Raw genomic sequence first — 20079 nt, forward strand, 5'->3', positions numbered from 1 at the left:
CGTTAAAAAAGGGCAATATATATTGCTTGATACGCCACTGTTTGCTCCCTGTAAGGTTTGAAGAATCAAACTTAGAGGTTCATTCATTGATCAGTCATGGACCATAATTATCTGGAGCATTTTCTGAATGTGCTGAAACGACTTCTGATGCTGGAAGGAATTGAACGGATGGCTCCTTTGCGCTGAAACTATTTGGCCGTCTGTCTCTCAATAATCTCGAGATTGGTCTTATTGTCCCCTTCCAAATCCTCTCAAATTATGTCCCTTCAAATAGTCTGCAACTGTATTCGAATCATTCTTAGCCAATAATTACATCTGGATTCAAACCAGCCATGTCTTCAAAATCTATGGATATCCTTCAAATCATGCAACCCGCTCAATGTCTTCCCATGGTTTCCATTCCATAGCATATCCAACCCGCTCAGAATTTGGAAAAAGGGAAAAGGAGTTTTGTATATTGTGAAACTGGGATCGACCCCATTGCCTCAAATTCGAGGGAAAAAAAATCATCTCGCGCTTAAAAAACTTGCGATACTTATAAACACTAATTTCACTAATATCGTTATACACAAAAAGCCAGATGCAAAAAAAGCACTAGATTCTCTTGCTTTTTGACCACTCAGCATTTTTATTCATTCAACATTTTCTTTAAGTAAATATTCTGTACCGACAATTAAAAACCAACAGAGAGACACAGGAAGAAAATGGTTTCAACCGAAATGCCGTCCCCTAAACTCCGCCCCACTTAGGTCTATATATTCCCTTTCTTGTGCTGAATTGAAGGTAATTTAACCGTTGGTTTGCCATGTTGACTTCTGATATAATAGCAATGTTCGCGTGACCACAAAAAACCCACAGGCGGCCAGTGTATCATGAGAGAGCCGACGTGTAAAACCAACCGCGCCACCCCCCACAAACATGATGTGATATATGCGTGTCTTTACCGTGAGCACATTACCGATGCAGAATGAAGATGACCTTGTGCAATGAGGATGGGTGATCAATCGATGATGCGGAGTCTGGCAACCTCCCGTGACGTCATCACTGCTCCCATGCATGCAATAATAAAAATGATAAACAGTCTGGCGCCCTGATCAAGCCACCACGAGTTATATCGGTTCATGTAACGTGCGTGCTCTCCCGTGTACACTGGTTACCAGACTGAAATGAAAACACGAAGAGAGGCCGGGCATTTAGCAGTGACAATCTCCGCGATTTGGCTTGGATTTCCGAGATGTGCTGTCAATTCCGACCAATTTTCACTGCAATTTATGACCAGATGTAATTACCGGAAGCATGAACATGAGTTTGTACTGGTGTCATGGAATCTAATGGAGTTGTTTTGGTGCTATGCGGCGTCTTATTTCGGCAGTATTTTTGAGCAGCCTGAATCAACGTATCGGGACTACCGCCTATCGCGTACCGGTCAATCCACGGAGTGTACAGGGAGCTTGGCGCACTAGCGTGCTGCTTCCCTGATCGCCGTCATGTCTTTACTCTGTGTGTGTGGTAAGTATGTAGAAATCAAAGAGAAAAGGGTAATCCTTACTTTTAGGACACCTCTATTTTTTCGAGTTCTGTTCAAAACTGACTTTTGCAGATGACTGTCATGACTGTCCAGTACCAAAGTGACTTTTGCAGGCTAAAGCAATCTTTTTTCTTCATATAAACCCATGTTTGTTGTAATTTTGAAAGCACTTTCAAAGAAAATGTGACTTTTGAGTGTCATTTAGTCAACTGTTTTGGTGAGTCTTTCCCTTCCTATATAGGAACGGGGTCCTAAAAGTAAGGATTACCGAGAAAAGATGTATTTGTCGTGGTTTTGTTACTGTTTGAACATTTTTAACTGTTTTGTCCACAACATGAACATCAGTGACATGTTGACAAAACAAAAACATTGAACATGATGTTTTGTCCAAATTCGTAATTGTGAGCTTGTCATGTTTATTGCTTTTAAGTAGAGGAGCCTACTTCAGAATAATTACATAATTTAGATGCAGTAAACAAAGACATTGGAATGAATTTTGCATCCGGATGCCACTTTTTTCATCATTATCATCTTAGACCCGTGAACGTGGCTTGTATACAACGCCACGTTCATGGGTCTAATATCATCTCAATGAAAGTCTGTCATTGCAAGATTGTTGAAAAGACATGAATCTGGGACTGAGAAACATTTCCAATTTTGTTAGGCACATGTTAATTGTTAGGAAACAGTGGCTTTCAAAATGTTCTTGACAGACTTTCCATAGACAACCGCTGAAGTGGCGTCTGAATACTACATCCTTTCCAAGACATTTGTTGCACATGAGGCAAATTAAGGTTGCCTGGCAAATTTACACAATTTTCTTTTATTTCACTTGACCTTGGAGCCCATCTTTTACATCTAGATTGTTTTATACCCTAATTTTATGTATTTTGCTTTTGTTTTATTGTGATTGATTTGATTAATAGGGCTAGGCCTACTAGTTTCTGTTGGGCTTTATTGTTGTTGACATTTATGTATAATTTTGTTTGATACGGTTTTGGCTGTGTATTTCCCCAAGTTCTTTGCATACAAATGTTTTGTGCATCTCATACAAATTTGCTGAATGTGACTGGGTCACATGAAAAAAAGACTTCTTTTTGTCTGTAAGTGGCTATCGTTTTGTCTGTAATGTGTCCATGGAGCCCTGCCTCCGGCCATCTTTTGAAAAACCCAAATAATCCGAATTAAACTGAAACAGTTGGGAAATTCACGCGGTGCAATATTATTGCAGAGTGACTGTGCCCGGTACGACCAGACAGGGCTCTGGAGTGCTCTGAAACGTGCAAAACTAAATCAGGCCCACTTTACTCACTCTTTAGCCAGCAAATTTCTCCAAAAATTCTATTGGGCAAAAGAAAAGGTCCTCAGTGTTTCACCAACCAAGTTTGCAGACTCAATTCAATTTTGAAAGGAGACTTTTCCCACATATTTTGCACATGAGAGGGAAGTCGAGTGATTTCAAAATGGGGCTACTGCAGTACATGTACAACCTTGGTCCAACTATTTGGAAAGATTGACCTCTTCATTCAGTATCATTAGTCTGATGGCTGACTATGCAGAAATGTAAGGTAAATTGAGACTAGTTCCCGGTTCATACCACACGTTTCTTAAATTCTTTTAGCATGGTTGATTGATGCAGCACTGAAGCGGTGTTGGACTGGTTGTTTTAGGTGCCAGTCTATTTTCTTGTTTTGCATGTTTTCAGATACGTTTTGGGACTCTCATACACAGTATTGAGAGTCCCAAACTTTCGGACTAGGTACCGGTACGACCAACATCGATATCAACCCACTGTGCAAATATCAGGCATGCAACTTTTCCTCGGATCAGCTGATTTCCTCGTTTTTCACGTCACAATTTGGCAAAATTGAAAAACACTGTACAAAGTCTTGTAAAGATTGGAGTTTCCTCGTTTTTTGTTTCTTCCAAGTTGCATGCCTGAAATATGCATGGTTTACAGTCTTCACACCCAGTCTATAACAAGTTAGCCCGACTGCATCTGGCTGTACAGTACTATCGCAAGCTCTGTAGTACGTACAGAGCTTGCAATTGTACTGTACGGTCAGATGCAGTCGCAGTCGGGCTAATAACAAGCAGGCCCACTAGTGTACATGTATGTAGGTCACGTTATGAGTCTTCACTGTACCCTATGGTATGATTCTAGATATGACGATTTTTACGCACGAGGTGGGTAAGTTCAGGCGCAAAAAGCGGACACAGTTGCCCAAGCCAGATATTCATTTTTTTTTTCAGGTCGGTTCAGTTTCGGGTCTGTTCGGGTTGGTTTTGCTTGAATTTTTGTCGGGTCAGGTCGTCGGATTTGGGGAGTTCAGATCGGTTTCGGTTCGGATTTGGTTTATTTTCGGGGCAGTTTCCTTGTCAACCCAACCCGGTGCACAGTCGGAGGGATACCTGTACATGTATACCTGTGTACCATAGAGGTTACAGGTCAAAACACTTCATTTGGTTTGGACTTTAACCGATTAGCACGCGTACTACATTATATTACATTTGTATTTATTCACTGAGGAAACCATAAAACCATTGACTGCATCCATGGGCAATTTCGGGCAGTAAGGGAGTTATCCATAGGCAGGGAGATTTGGGACATGTGTTTATCATTTCACTTTTGCTTGAATGTCTCTTAACAGTTTATTTTCTTTGTGTAATTTTCTTTTTTGCCATTTGATTGTTCATCTTGTTTATCTTTCGTAAGAACATTTTGATTTGGCTGCCTACTTGTTTGTTCTTTTTGTTTCGTGATCAATTTGTTTTTGTTCACTTTCTTGTGTTTACCTGAACGTTTTTGTATAGTTTTGATTTTGACTGCATAGGCCTATACATGTACATGTAGTTGCACGAAAATTTGATTATGGCATTATTGTTTTTGTTGCATCCATATGTAATTATATCCAGTATGTTTTAATCCCAATATAACCCCCTATTTGCGTTTGTCCGATTGTTTGTATGTCTCTGTATTTGTCAAGTTGTCATTTCGGTTTTGTTTTGTCAAGGCATCGCCATAAGCCCCCGGCTTCGGAAGATGCCCCCATAATTGCCTTTTTTATGGTCCTTTCTTGCTTAGATATTTATATGTATATTTAGAATGATATTACTTTAATTATATTACTTATTAATTTATTTTGTTACATTGTCTTGTTTTCTTTTTGGCATTATGGAAATAAATGTTGATTGATTGATTGATTGAAATCATACACATGTATGATAAACATCAAAACTGAAGAGAGACAAAGATGAGGTTTCACCGCCTCCCTCCCCATAGGCTTGTTGTGTCATACATTATACCAATGTTGACAACAATTGACACTCTAGAAGGATGTTTCACAATCCTTCAAGGATAAAAAAAAATTAAAATATTGAATCATAATAAAATGTACAAAATACTGAGCCATTTTTAAAGATAAAATGCCATTAGTCCACAGCCCAGTGGGCACGGTATGCAAATTGTCTTCCTGAGCAACGTAGCCACATCTGATATTCATTGCATAATAATTACTCACATAATGATTTAATGGCCCGTTGTGAATGCATCAATGATCCCATTATGTGTCATCGTTCATCAGCGTCTAAAAGCAAAAACCCATTTACAGCTTTTAGGAGTGTTTGCAGCGTGGAAAAAACAATACATGTACCGGTAGCATCATCTCAGTTCATTTATTTTCTTTCCCTTACAACTTGTGTTCCAAGGCAATTGTCTGTTGCTGCAGAAATCATGTGCTGTGTACATGACCAGGAATGAATTAAATTCTTGGAAATTAGTGTACACAAATAACAGAAATATTTGACGAATCATTCGGATAAAAAAAAAAAACATTGGCCATTATCTCAAGTACACATTGCATGATGACACTTTTTGGGTGTACATGTATGAGTTTTAGTAAAAAACTTAAACTGTAGCAAAAATGTACAAATGTTGCACATACCCGGTACGTACGTGTACATGTACCAGCACATGTACCAGCACATGTGAGCACATGTAAATACATGTATGTAAGGAGTACGATGTACACGTGTACAATTACATGTAGAATCTACATACTTTTATGTGCATTTATAAACAATTACTGAAATCTTACATGGCTGGTGCCAGCAACATCATGCACTTGGGCAATTCTCCATGGGAGAGCAAAAAATGTCAAAAATAAATATTTACATATTAAACCTTTTTTGTACTTTTTTCAGACCTCAATTAAATGGGGAATTCAGTTCAAAAAACGAAATTAAAAAAAAATACATATTTCTGGTAAAAACAGTGATTTTTGCATTTTATGATTAAAAACGTTCAGATTTGGTAAAAAAATAAAATTTTGTGTATGTATTACTTTCTGAATTATAGGGAAAAGATTTGATTTATTTTATGATGTTACAAGTTACTAACATTACTCAGGGTCATTAAAAAAAAATCTAAAAATCTAAATATATATATATATATAGTGTAGGCCTTCATTTAAAAATGTCAAAATTAGCACGTAATTCCGTTACCGAAAAAATGGCAAAAGTTACTTATTTCACAAATTTTCTTGTTTTTTTTCTACAAATCATTTATGTTGAGAAAAGACCCTACTATAAACATAAATGAAAAATAAAAACTTTAAAATAGTAATTTCTTGGCATTTTTCCAAGTGGTAACGGAATTACGAAACGGTAACGGAATTACGGTAACGGAATTACGCATGCACAAAGTATGCACACTTCCCCCAGATTATGTACACATGTATGTACATGACATATTAAATAGGAGATTTGCATGTAAACCTTGGACAATAACTTTAAATACTAAATTACTTGTTAAATCATTTCCCTCTTTAATTGCTATTATACAATTAAAAATAATCAGGTGTTCCATTGATATTTTTTACTTTTACTATTTCTTTTTTACTATTTAAAAAATGCTAATTGTTTGGATGCTTAAAGGGAATATACAACATTTACAAACATCAGAAAATAAAACTACCAAGTTTTTACGAAATACCTTACTAGGATGTTGGTAAATGACAGTCTAAAGCATCCTGTGAAATTATGGTACCTGGTGTGAAGTAATTTTCAAAAAAATGATATTTTTGTATACATTTCCAACGGTGGTCGGCCGACCACCGTTGGAAAAACCTATTTTTCAACTTCTGCTCCAACTTTACACTCTTTCCAGTCCAAATTTTGTTTGCTACACCTATTTGTTACATGTTCATGAACGGGTGTAGGCCAGCTAGTCTGGTTCCCTTACCTTCCACTTTTCCAGCATCTATAAATTGATCCATTTTACCTTTAGTGGAGTCAAGGAACCAGACTACTTGAACAGTTTTGTTTTTCTTGGTTTTCCAGCATTTTCGAACGCAAAACTTCAAACATGTCAGTGTAACAATATTTGATCTATTACATGTATACTAACCCCTCAAATAGTTCATTTCTGAAAATTTAGCAAAAGCCAATGATGTACATTCCCTTTAAATATGTTGCCAAAGCCGTTGTCTGGTACCCAGAGAAAATATATTCCACAACAAGTATATGAAAGTTGAGTACCAGACTGTACTTGTACTTCTACTTGGCATAACTTAACATCTTCCCTTGCTCAGAGATGCCAACCAGTAGAGTTTTATTGTATTTTCCACGATCAACTAGTGAAATACGATAATACAATTGTTCATAGTAAAATTTGATTTTCGTTAAAAAATAAAACAGGCAATGCAGCCATCACCAGACTGCTTTCATTTGACCTTGACCTTTGACCTAAAAAATGAAGCCCAGACATGTTTAGGCCTACATTTACATTTTGATCTGCTTATTTTCACTGAGCTATCCCCTTGTGGCATTTTACATACTTCTAAAATTTGTATTGTGATGAGTTTATGTTGAATTCAATGTTAATGTATTGCATTTACCTATTACATGTAAACCTATGGCGTAATTCCGTTACCGCCCAGGCGTAATTCCGTTACCGTGATTAAAATGCAAATTATGAAAAGAGTGATTATTTTTTCAACTTTGTTCTGCATTGTAGTTAACAACACCCCTGAACTCTACAAATAACAGGTAGTGTCCAATTTTAAAATTTTAAAACTTCAGAGAGTTTTATTAATTTATGCGAGAACTCAAATATGCTTGTCCTCCGTCCGTAATTCCGTTACCGATATTAAGCTCCGCCCCTGAAAGGGTAATCTTGTGGGATTTTTTTTTTTTTAGCGGTCAATCAATTCTACTGGGTCTTGGCTCCCTTTCCATGTTTAGATTAGTTGCCTAGCATTGAACATATTTTCTTGGGAAAGAATAATCCTTGACAAAGTGACAAAATTCCGTAATTCCGTTACCAAAGAATTGCCCACTTGTACAAATGGGTAATTCCACACTAATGGGCCCAAAAGTGTGACATTTGAGAAGACCTTCAAGTTTTGATGATAAAACTATGATCTTGGTCTCTCAATTTTTGCTGTAAACATTGCAAGCTTCGAACAGATATCCTCACCTGCAAATGATATGTATGTATATAACTGGTTTTGTATTTTAGAAAATATAGTGGATATTGTTTTAAAAAGTGTTACGTACACTGTACATAACGAAGGACAGACAGTTTAGATAAAGTCACAAAGTAAGCATAAAGTTTAATGATCCCCTAATGTTGACTTATTTAAGAAGATGTACCCAGGAGGACTGCTTATCAGTCAAAACCTAGAAAACTCGGGGTCAGTGTGAAGAATTATTTGATATTTTATAATCAGGATTTAAACGTACGAACAGACTGGACATTTGTCACAAAATGTCTGTCCCTGTTAGTACCTAACCCTAATGACATCATAAATTTGAAGCCAGTGTAAAAACTGTTATATTTTCGCTAGATAACAATGTAAAATGGCTTAATAATGTCACTGGAAGCGCCTATAAGAAACTGAATTTGTCCTAAGCACCCTTTCCCTAGCAGTGTGTCTGTCTACATTACATGTATCACACAGAAAAGATGCCTTTTTTTTCTCAAATAAAACAAGGTATCATCTTTTGTCTTGTCTTGTCCTGGTCACTTTCAACTTAGCAAGGTATAGGAAAAAACTGAAGAAAATACTAGCTCATCTGCAACATCCATAAACTTATCTAATTGGCCCATTAGTGTGGAAATGCCCAAATGTACATGTACAAAGAGCAAATTTACATGCATATATGCAGCATACTGTACAGTGTATACAGCATGCAGCATGGTACAAGCTTAAAGAGGTTGTGGAATGCTCGAAGACATTTCCATCATTTTTCGGGTATATGTAGCCTAAGGTGTGATGAAATAAAAACGACTATTGTTTCTGTCATGAAATGAGTACAAAAGGTACTTTTGAGAGCTGTTTTTCAGGTCCTCTTTCGACCCGAACGTGCAATTTGTGTAAAAGTCGTCGTTGGGGGCAGCAAACAAAACATAGTAAATCGTGACGTAATAAACAGGACTCCCGATGCAGCGTAGTATACACGAGTCCTGTTTATTACGTCATGATTTACTATGTTTTGTTTGCTGCCCCCAACGACGACTTTTACACAAATTGCACGTTCGGGTCGAAACAGGACCTGAAAACAGCTCTCAAAAGTACCTTTTGTACTCATTTTATGACAGACACAATAGTTGTTTTTATTTCATCAGACCTTAGGCTACACATACCCGAAAAATGACGGAAATGTCTTCGAGCATTCCACAACCTCTTTAATCTGAGAATTGTACGTACCGGTACATGATCAAATTATCCAATTGATCGCTTCGTATTAAAACTAATACATGTAATGGCAACAAATATCGTAAAAAGTTACTGGCATTTACAATGTACATGCACTGGTACCTGTATCTCTCTGCAAACTGAGAAATGATATGCACAGGTATTGTATGCTCATAAATGCATTAACTGATGCGCAATAAGTAACACTGTAAGTTACTTCAACAAAAGAACGTACATGTAGGCCTACTACATGTAGATGTATTTACTAGATCTTAACTCTTACTTTGATTACGGAATCACATGAATTAATTGCCTTATAAATACCGGTAAGATGGAATTAAAACAATGTGCCATGACATTCCTGCTGAATTTACATTAAAAAAAAAGGAGTTAAAACACCAGCACAGGCTCACAACTGCTTTTAGTACGTGTACCTCCCCGGCCAGCTTTTTACCCTTTTTATGCACACAAAAAAAGACCACTTTTTCAGAAAAAAATTATACCTCCACCCCTGGACCCAAAACCTACGGTAGGTACTGCATGGATCTTCCAAAATCAATATTCTGACCCCAAATGTTGCAGGAACCACCATTTTGTCAATTTTTTGCACTTTAAAAATATGCAAACATACATTCTGTGTAGTAGTACTTTCAGTCAAAATCAAACAAGTGAGTAAGTGACTGTTTTTAACAGAAGAATTTCCAGCCTACCGGTACACATCCATACATGTAAAGCAGGATTGACTGGCTGGGACTGTTTAAGTGACTTGATACAGCTGTGCTTTGAATTCCTGTGAGTGATAAAACAGCTTTGACAATAACTTGCCTGCTTTGTCTTTTGACCCAGTTTGACTAGTCCCAGTGCTTGCTCAAACATACATTGCACATGTACGGTACATGTCATGTACATAGTATGATCTGACTGCTGGTGACTAGCCTTTGTTAAAAGTATAGCAGGGGAAGTGAAAGTGAATTTAGACCAGGTTTAAATGGCAGGAGGGTTTATGGGCTCCGTGCACAAGTACCCCTTCACCGGCCAGAAAAGGAGAGTTGGGGGAGACCTAGACTGGTTCCCGGTCCATCCACTGCGTATTTCGAATGATCCAAAGTTATTGGGGGTGGGTATTAGTCTGGGAGACCATCGCAAGTTAAATTCTAATGAATTCGCATGCCAACGACGCCTGACGCCAGACGTGAAGACGATGTGGCTTTATACATGTAGCTTTGGAACATTTAGGAAGTCGTGCGTACTTCGCGCGTGAACCAGTAGGGGGGCCTACAGTACAGCACGCACACGCTGTGTGTCCTGTCTACGGAGCTCTCAAAAGTGATAAAAAGGCGCCCTCTTTTGTTGGTGCACGGAGCCCATACCCTCCCCAGGTGGCTTTTTACCCTTTTTGCGCACAAAAAAAGGCCAATTTTTCAGAAAAATTATCCCCCCATTCCTTGACCCAAAACCTGAATACGGTACTGCATGGATTCTCCAAAATCAAAAGTCTGACCCCATTGCAGAAACCCACCGTTTTGCCCATTCTTTGCGCAGTTTACAAACTACGTTGTACATACATTGTATGTGTAGCAACCTTGGAGAATCAAACCCCAGTTGGGATGGGCGTTACCACGTTTACCTCCCAATAATCCAGCTAATTTCCCCATAACCTGCTGTTGGAAATTTATTATTGAAAATGCTCAATTTCTTTCATTTTTTTTTTCTATTGCAGTGAAAAAGGCCGTCTTGGATGGACCAGCAGGTAAGACAATTACTGAAACAACTTCTGTTCCTTATTTTTTGTTAATCCAAATTATTGGGAAAACTGAATTTTTTTTAGAGAATGATGTGATTTTGTTAGTTTGTGTGTAATGTTCCGACACCAATTTGATGGAGCTGAGTATGAAAAGAGCCTTACACACAGTCAACCATGGCTTCTACAGCCTGTCTAAAAAAAATGGTACAATCAGAAAAAAAAATTGGTTAAATAATGAAATTTCAAAAAAAGTCATTCTTACTTGGCATAATATTAAAGAACAAAGACTGGGCTTTCCTATAGTGTTTGTTTGATCTTATTTGCTTTTGTCAATTCAGAGATATAATCAATTTAGTGCGATACACCAAAATTGATTTTGTGCTACTTTTATTCATGGGCAGAGTTGTTTCGAGTACTGTGCCATGCTGTCTTGAAGCTCACAAAAGATTGCAACTTGGCAAAAGAAACAAACTCGATTTTTGTGTTCCGCAGTAAACTGGAGTTATCTCTGGATTGACAAAAGCAAATGAGATGAAACAAAAAGTATTGGAAAGCCTGTAAAATTCAACCCTGGTCGGGACCAGGGTCGAGAGGCTCTACCCAGGTAGAAAAACCAAAATCTACAGCCGACCCGTATACACACTGGTGTAAGTGTGAACGGTACGCCTTGCCTACCTGACCTTTATTAAAGGGAATATACAACATTTGCAAACATCAAAAAATAACACTACCAAGTTTTTACGAAATACCTTACTACCGGTAGGATGTTGGTAAATGACAGTCTAAAGCATCCTGTAAAATTATGGCACCTGGTGTGAAGTCATTTTCAAGAAAATGGTATTTTTGTATACATTTCCAACGGTGGTCGGCCGATCACCGTTGGAAAAACCTAACTATTTTTCAACTACTCCAACTTTACACTTTTTTCAGTCCAAATTTTGTTTGCTATTGGTTACATGTTCACGATCGGGTGCAGGCCAGCTAGACTCCAGGGTTCCCTTACCTTACAATTTTTCGGCATCTATAAGTTGATCCATTTTATCTTTAGTGGAGTCAAAGAACCAGACTACTTGAACATTTTTGTTTTTCTTGGTTTTTCCAGCATTTTCGAACATGTCAGTGTAACAATATTTGATCTATTATACTAACCCCTCAAATAGTTCATTTCTGAAAATTACAGCAAAAGCCAATGATGTACATTCCCTTTAAGTGGGACCCAGCGCTGATTTCATGAAACGCTAAGACGCGTCTGTCCAGTGACTATGCTGCGGGAGATGTCGCACACGAGCGTGTGATGAACAAATCATGTTTGAAATTAACACTCAAGGATATCGAAACATGGCAATTTCCTCCCATATGTTGTCCATTCTTTCGACGTCTCTGTAGTCTTTGTAAGATGTGTCGTGCTATTCATGATATTTCTGCACCTTGATAATAATTTTTTTTCGTCATGACACACATGTGTAAAAGGCATGGCAGGGGAATAGAATTGAAATTTTGACTGTCTGTGACTGATCAAACAAACGAAGGGTTGACATGATTAATGTCACTTATTTGGAGCAGTAACTGCACTGTAACATGAATTATTCTCAGACTTCTTTCAAATTCGTGAATGGATGTTGTAAAGTTTCTTTCTCTTTTTGACTTTTGGGTTTTTTTTTTTGTTGGTTTAAAAGGGCACACAGTTTGTGTGTAACAAGCCGTATTTATAAAACCCAGGGGCATTTACACCTACAGGTGTTGTGGCTAGTTAAGGACTGTTTTTTTGCCAGCCAGGTTCGGCTATTTTTGGCCCGTTGCCCGTGGTGCAATCCTGTTTGTCCACATGTTCCATTCTCCTGTGCATTTGTCTGACGGTTTCAAGTTCGAGAGAGTTGAGCCTGTAGTTTTCCCCTAGGCTGCGAAGAACTTCAGTTTCTCAGCTCGGAGCGATCGTTAAAGTGTGGACGGGATTCAGCAACAGCTAAATATAGCTGGCTTTAAAGCCTTCGTCTCACGGAGGGTATCTCTGTCAGAAGGGTTCTAGCTGGTGACAACAAGCCCACTCAAATCGCACTCGCTGCGTAAATTCTGAGGTACGCATGTATACGGAAGTGTTAAAGAAAGAAAGACACCCATAAAAAATCGAAACAAGAAAGAAACCTAATATGACATTGTGCTTGTCGCTCTGGGCAGGCTCACATGTATGTACCATGACGTCACTCTGCTAGCAACGCTTTTAACGCTCTCCGTGATAAGGAAAAAAAGTAGGGCCTGTCGCGAGCTAGAGTGGTTTGGGAAAATTGACATTTCATAACAAGCTGTTTCCTTGTGGGTGCCTGGGAGTTGGATGGTGACATAACTGTCGGGGATAATTTCTACGGACAACCCACCGGTAGCCAGAGCTGTCCAGATACTGAGTTCAATTTCCTACTGTGTTTTTTTTCTCCAATGACCAGGGGAAAAAAGCAACGATACTGACAACCGGACTAATGGAAACTAATAGGAATGTGCAAATGTACTGAAATGTCACTATTCAACTGATTGCCTTGCTGGGTACATTGACATAGCGGTGGATTAGAGCAAGTTACCGTAGGATGCCTGCAGCCGATTTCACGAAACAATGCGTAACTTACGCCATGCATAGGACTTGCGCAACAACTTTATTACGCAGCTCTGCACAATAAACTTACGATCAATTTCGCAAAATTTGGGGTACTTGTAGCTGCGCAACGTTTTGAATTTAATCTAAACATCTTGGACGAGGAAAATACCAGCATTTACAACGGCTGTCAATGTATGATTTTGTTTGATGAATTTGCGTTGGGGTGATGTTAATCAATATTTTAGATTTTTTTGCCCTTCACCAATGTATAAACACTGTAAACTCAGTGTGTTGCCTCTGATTTAGGATTGCTAACAGCCAAAATAAACACAGTTTTTTGTATTATTATTATTATTAATCATTTCTGGTAATGAAACCAAGGATTCCTCAAAAGCGCCCTAGGCACTGTAGCTCACAAGCCTGAAGAAACCTGTGGAGAGAAGACAATGAGAAGAAGTTAACAGTTTTAGAGGTGGGAGGAAAAGCCCAGGAGAATATTCTGGGAATAGCAGTATTTAGCAACTTTCTGTCCATGTTATGTACACAACATTCTGAGCATATACTTGTACGCCTACATCTTGCAAAATTTGCCTGGAAAGTCTTAGATTTTTGGTGAGCACAATCCGCAACAACAGTGGGAATGGTACAAGAGGAAAAGAGGACAAACAACTTAATATTATTATCCTGCTTCATTATCCATCCCATGTCACACTCTTGTACCCCTTTAGTGTGAATTGACCCACATACATGTATTTAGTGCATTCACATACATTAGTTTTAAAATGAACTATGATTACAGCATGTTGGATCCCTTCGCCGAGTGTGTCTACATTTGTATGGATGTCCATCATCCTTGCGATTCCACGTGGAAGAGCACCGTGAGTGTTTCAGTAGCACGTCTGAGTGGGTGCCGCAGCAAGAGATGACTGGTCGATGGCATGCACGCATGGCCTCCACGCTGAATGCAAATTGCAGTGGCCCCCCTGTGGGGTATTTGCCCATCTCCCGGGCCGCCGTCACATCCGGTCATGCATGGCAGGCCGACACTAGTGACAGACACGCACAGACACACTCATGTGAACATCATTCCCCTCCCCCCCAGGGCAGTTTCAGTACCAATACGCGTATTGCACTTTTACATTGTGAAATCAAATGGCATTGCACTGTTTGATGCATACAATGTACACGTACAATGGCAGTGTGAACCTGGAAAATATAAAAGACAAAGTTTAAAGATATTCAAAAGGCTCGGGAAAATCTACCGTAGGTCAAAAATGTTAAGGGGCCCATAAGGCCAAAAAAAAAGTCTCCGGTTTCTGGTATGGAGCTTGTCCAAAAAGTGGTGCGGCGACGCGGCTTTTTTTTTTTTTTACCTGACTTTTTTGCTTCAAATGTCGGCTGATGACTGCAAATGGTGCCCGACTTAACTTAGTGCAAATATATGGGAGTCCAGAGAGGCCACATAAAGCTTATTCTCGATCATAACCCAATCTAAAAACACGTTAAAATTGTGCAGGAGCAGGATTCCAGTCAAACCAGTGAGTTTGGCGGTTTTGAGACATCATCTTTCATTGAAAAAAAAACTTTTTCATTTTGCCGACGCGCATGGCTACGGCGACGCGCGCGCATACCAGAAACCGGAGACTTTTTTTTTTGGGCCTAATGTAATTTTTTTAATGCAATCCTTGAAAATGCACATCTGTGTCCTATTTAGCCTTATTTTCAACTTCCATTTTGAAGGGTATTTTGGTGCCTTTTTGGTTTTTATCCTAATGCGAATTTCCATATTCATGAGCAATTAAGTGTGATGTCATTTCGGGTAGACACCTCAATGTTACAGCTAATTCAGCACCAAAATTTGACAGAATTTTGAATATTTTCCTTCTTTGGTGATTCGTTGTTGTTTCGGCACATATACATGACTGTAAGCCAAGAGCAATGTTTTCTGGCAAACATTTTCAATGCCAACGTTGGGTTCACAATTTGAACAGGAAACCCCCTAAAGTGAACAGTGGCTTCCTGAAATGACATCACAGCAGCAGCGCCCTCAGTTGACAGGAAAAGCATGGACAATTAAAAATATTTAAAGAAGTGCACTTTTGAATCAAATTAACCAAAAAAGTTGGGGGCCTATGTCAAATAGTTTTCATACATTTAAAAGTGTTCCTAAGAAAAATTCACCGCATGAACCCTTAAAGCCAGGGAGTACCGGTATGTACAATGTATCTTCTTAACCTTCGCTCGTACCCCCCGCCCTGTAAACAGGGTGCTGGGATACTCTGATGAGCTTCACAGAATCTTGTGAAGGAAGTGGCCTATGACCTACTTAAAGCATCTGGCTGCAGCTGTTCAAGACCGCAGTTCGACAATGTGCGCAAATGCTATCCGAAAACTTCCCATAGAAATGCGCACATTCCATACCGGATATGATTTCTGTTTCATTGCGGACCATGTGGACAAAATTGTGAGCGTCGCATAATGCAAACCGACCGTTCGTGATTCGAAACGGAGCCTGAGCGAGTGATGGGAATTGTACATTTACAACACAGATAAGTTTTACAGAATTTCCTACATTATTACGCTTTTCAACGAAAACAAAACATCTCTAAACGGGAATAAAAGAGCAATAAATCAGTCTTAACGGCTGTTTCAAACCTTGCAGAGTCATGACCGTGATGACGCGCAGGTCACAGGTCACGCAAAATCCAACCAATCAGAGCGTGAATTCATCAGAGTATCCCAGCGTCCTGTTTGCAGGGCCGGGGGTACGAGCGAACTTCTTAACCCTCCTATTGTTTGATAAGTCACAGACAGTCAAAACATGCCTCTACTTCCTGTGCCATGCATTTGTGTACTAGATTACAAATGTAGTATAAAAACAGTCGGATCACATTCGTGTTAACACTGTGACTAGTCAAATACCATCAACAGACAAAAGAGGTAGCTGGCATACCGAATAACCTCCAGTCAAAGCGTTGCCATCAAATAAACAAGGGTGTTCTTAACTGTTAAAAAACAGTCACTTGATTTACATTGACTGCTGTGATGGCGTAGCTGAATTTGCCAGCCTGAATTAGCAATGCGTTGCTACAGGTCATTATTGATATTTTGGGTTCCACACATAAGTCCGACGCCTCATTAGTCCGACGCCCCATAAGTCCGACGCCTCAGAAGTCCGACGCCTCAGAAGTCCGAAATTTCGGACTTATGAGGCGTCCGACTTATGAGGCATCGGACTTATGAGGCGTCAGACTTAAGGCCCTGATATTTTGGAGGTTCCTCCCTCAAATTTGGAGTTGATTTTGGAACCGAATCGTCACTCCTAGTTGGAAATCGGAATCACAGTGGAGTCGCCCAAAAGTAATATTTAAAGCCACATGCATCTACCCCATAAATACTGTTGATATTGCCAGTGTAATGTGTCGTCCCCTTCTAGAATCACAAGTGTTAGGATTTTAAATGAGGGAGGTGACCTGATATTCCGTCCGCCTTCTAAAAAATAACAGTTTGTCATTTATTATTTAGCAGTGGCTGTAACAAACTTCCTGTCGCCGCTGGGGAGGGGGGGGGGGGGGGGAAGGAAGCTGGGTGATGACCCGATGCATCATTTATTCCTAGCTGGCAGCATTTACATGCTGGGAATGAATAAAAGATGGAGATTTGTTGCTGATGACTTTCCAGTGACCACTTTGGCTAATGAAAGAGACGCCATATAGACTGTAGTACATTATATTCGGTGCTTCTAAGTACCGGTACATGTTATGAGGATGATATTATGATCAGACATTGGACAGTTTTCCACTATGTCCTGTTTAATTTCAAACAAAACAAGGTGTGCTCGGCCTTTTTTGGCACGCTGCAAAGAAGATGTGAGCCTATGTAATACCAATTTCTGTCTGTCTGTTGGTGCATCGGGCTGTCCATCTGTCCGGCCTGTCCCATTGCACCGTTAAAGTTTTCGCTTCTAGCTATTAAATTTAGGTTCATTGCCTTGCAGTAAATTTTGTGATTTTATTGAGGAATTTTAATTTAAAAAAATGTTCAAATGTTTCAAAGTACATGTATCAACTACGCATTAACCTTTCTGTTATTTAAGAGGTCACAAACGGTCAAAATTTTCTTCCACTCCCCTGGCATACTGTTAACAAACCAATGGGGGTCTTGACCAATATTGACCCAAGTAATAACATGGCTCAGAATACATGTTTTCACTGTACCTTTTGGGGAAGCACATGCTTAAATTGGTTTTCCATAAGTTTTAGTCAACTCAGTACCATCCATTCTCAACCCTACCTCAACCCCTTGTGCCCATTAACAATTGATTTTGCTTTGTTTTTATGTCATAAGGGAGAAGTGGTGATATTTAGGCCCTGGGCCCAATTTCATAGAGCTGCTTTTAAAGCAGAAAATTTGCTTAAGCACGAAAAAACATTGCTTAGTAAAATTAGGTTACCGGCCAAAACTCCATGTGATGTACATTGCTTGTGACTGGTATTTAGCTGTTGTTTACCTAGCATAACAATCGCATGGAGTTTTGGCTGGTAACCTGATTTTATTAAGCAAGACGTTTTTGTGCTTAAGCAAATTTTGTGCTTAAGCAGCTCGATGAAATTGGCCCCTGGTGGGAATTGTGTGTAATGGAGTTGTGTTAACCATTCAGAATACGCATACACCATAACAATTTATATTAGATGCTGACTGCCCTGTAACCGTACCGACTATCACCCCTGTGCATGTTCACCTATTCGAAGGGGGGGGGGGGGGTGGTGATGGTAGTGATGTGGTACAAGGACATTTGTTGACTTTTATGTTGGTATGTAAAAAGCCGCCCCACACCCTGGCACACCATCCTGACCCCCTTCCATCCCCCTCTCCCAACCCTAAAGCCTCCCTCTCCCCCCTTCGGCAGTGAGCCATGGTGGCTTCGCTGTTCTGGTTGTCTCCAGTTTTGTGTCAAATGTCATTATTTATTTGGGACAGCGCATGTAAAATACCGTATGAATAGAACATTGCAGAAAAGTACCGGTACATGTCAATATATTGTACCCTTTCAACATTAATTAAATATGTTGTAAAATCAAATAGGTGTAATACAGTTAGTACACATCAGCCATTCCATTGAAGTTTTATTTTGGATGAAGTAGGATACTGAATAGGGAAAAATATTGAATTACGGTACTTTACAAGAAGAATAAAATCTTCTTATCAGTCAGATATTGATGAGAACAATACATGTACTCGGCCAATTCCGGCGTGACAGGCGGGACAGATTTTCACTACTTAATTTTTTCAAAGTCCTGCCACAACCAATATGTAAGGTGTAACCATCTACATTTTGTAAGTTAAGTATTTACGTCAAGGATTCAATGGCTGTATAGTGACAAAGTGAAATCAGCGTGACAGACGGGACGGAAATCACACTCCATATTTTGAAAACAACTTTCATTGGAAAAAGCTATCAGTTCCCCTCGGAAATTTAAGGTTTTTTTTCTTTTAAAGTTAATCACTTTTTACAGGTATGCCAATAATCAGTGAACACTTTACTTAGTTATTCAAAACATAGAACTGGAAACACCAGGCTCATTAATGTTGTGACAGACGGGACGTGACAGACGGGACATTTTTATATGATGAATTAACGTAGGCACAAGCATTTATTATTTTTAAGAAGGACATATACATTAAAAACCAGAAGAGTCTACAAAAAATATACGTTCAACTTTTTTTTTAATCTAGAGGTGATTGAAAAAATGTGACAGATGGGACAAAAATATAACAAATGGGTAAAATGTGACAGACGGGACTGAGTTTGAGATGGAATATCGGATCAACTGTACATCGAAGGATATTTGTATTGTACTTTCTAGGTGAGGTCACCTTGATAGAAGATAGGAATTCAAGTTTGAACCAAAAGTATCTTTTCATGTAAAAAAATACACAACTTTTTCATGTTTTTTTGGTGACAGACAGGACATTGCAACATGTGGTGCAAGACTGTCATGTTTCATCTTTTGGTTTAAAATTCTATAGTGGTGGATAGGGACAGCATCAGACTTCATAGTCAACCAAAAAATAAAATCTTTGAAGCATAAGAACTGTTAACAGAGGGGAACTCAAATCTCCATCACAAAATAGAGGAAAATGCTACTTCTGTTTCTCGAAACTTCAATCCTGAAGGTAAAGACAGCTTTAATACTGTATCTTGGGAGCCTGAAGACATCTGTAGAGACCAAGAAGAGAAAACAACCCACGCGATGTTGATTGGTTGGGATCAAACCTGTAGGTCATATGGATGAAAAGATACCAAGTGTTTTTATAAAACCATGACGACAAAAAAAAACACAGTTAAAGAAAAAGAAGGAGTCAGGAAAAAATATGTTACGAAAGGTCATTACACAGTATTCATTAATTGTTAGGTAAAACAATTTATCTTGATATTTAAGACACTGCCTTTATTCAAGAACATGGAAGAAAACAAGTTCAAAGAATAAAACCTGACATTTATGTTGAAAACACTTTCACT

General features: G+C 38.9%; 1 long non-coding RNA gene across 1 annotated transcript in view; it reads left to right on the forward strand.

The window, feature by feature from the left end:
- The first annotated feature begins 1164 nt into the window (after positions 1 to 1164).
- LOC119718929 overlaps positions 1165 to 20079 on the forward strand; it is a 34801-nt gene continuing 15886 nt past the window's right edge. Inside the window, exons 1-2 of the long non-coding RNA XR_005269864.1 lie at positions 1165 to 1509; positions 10949 to 10978. This is a non-coding gene — a long non-coding RNA (uncharacterized LOC119718929). The remainder of the gene's footprint in view (positions 1510 to 10948; positions 10979 to 20079) is intronic.

The sequence above is a fragment of the Patiria miniata genome, unplaced genomic scaffold (genome assembly GCF_015706575.1).
Source record: "Patiria miniata isolate m_02_andy unplaced genomic scaffold, ASM1570657v1 HiC_scaffold_7, whole genome shotgun sequence".
Classification (NCBI taxonomy): domain Eukaryota; kingdom Metazoa; phylum Echinodermata; class Asteroidea; order Valvatida; family Asterinidae; genus Patiria; species Patiria miniata.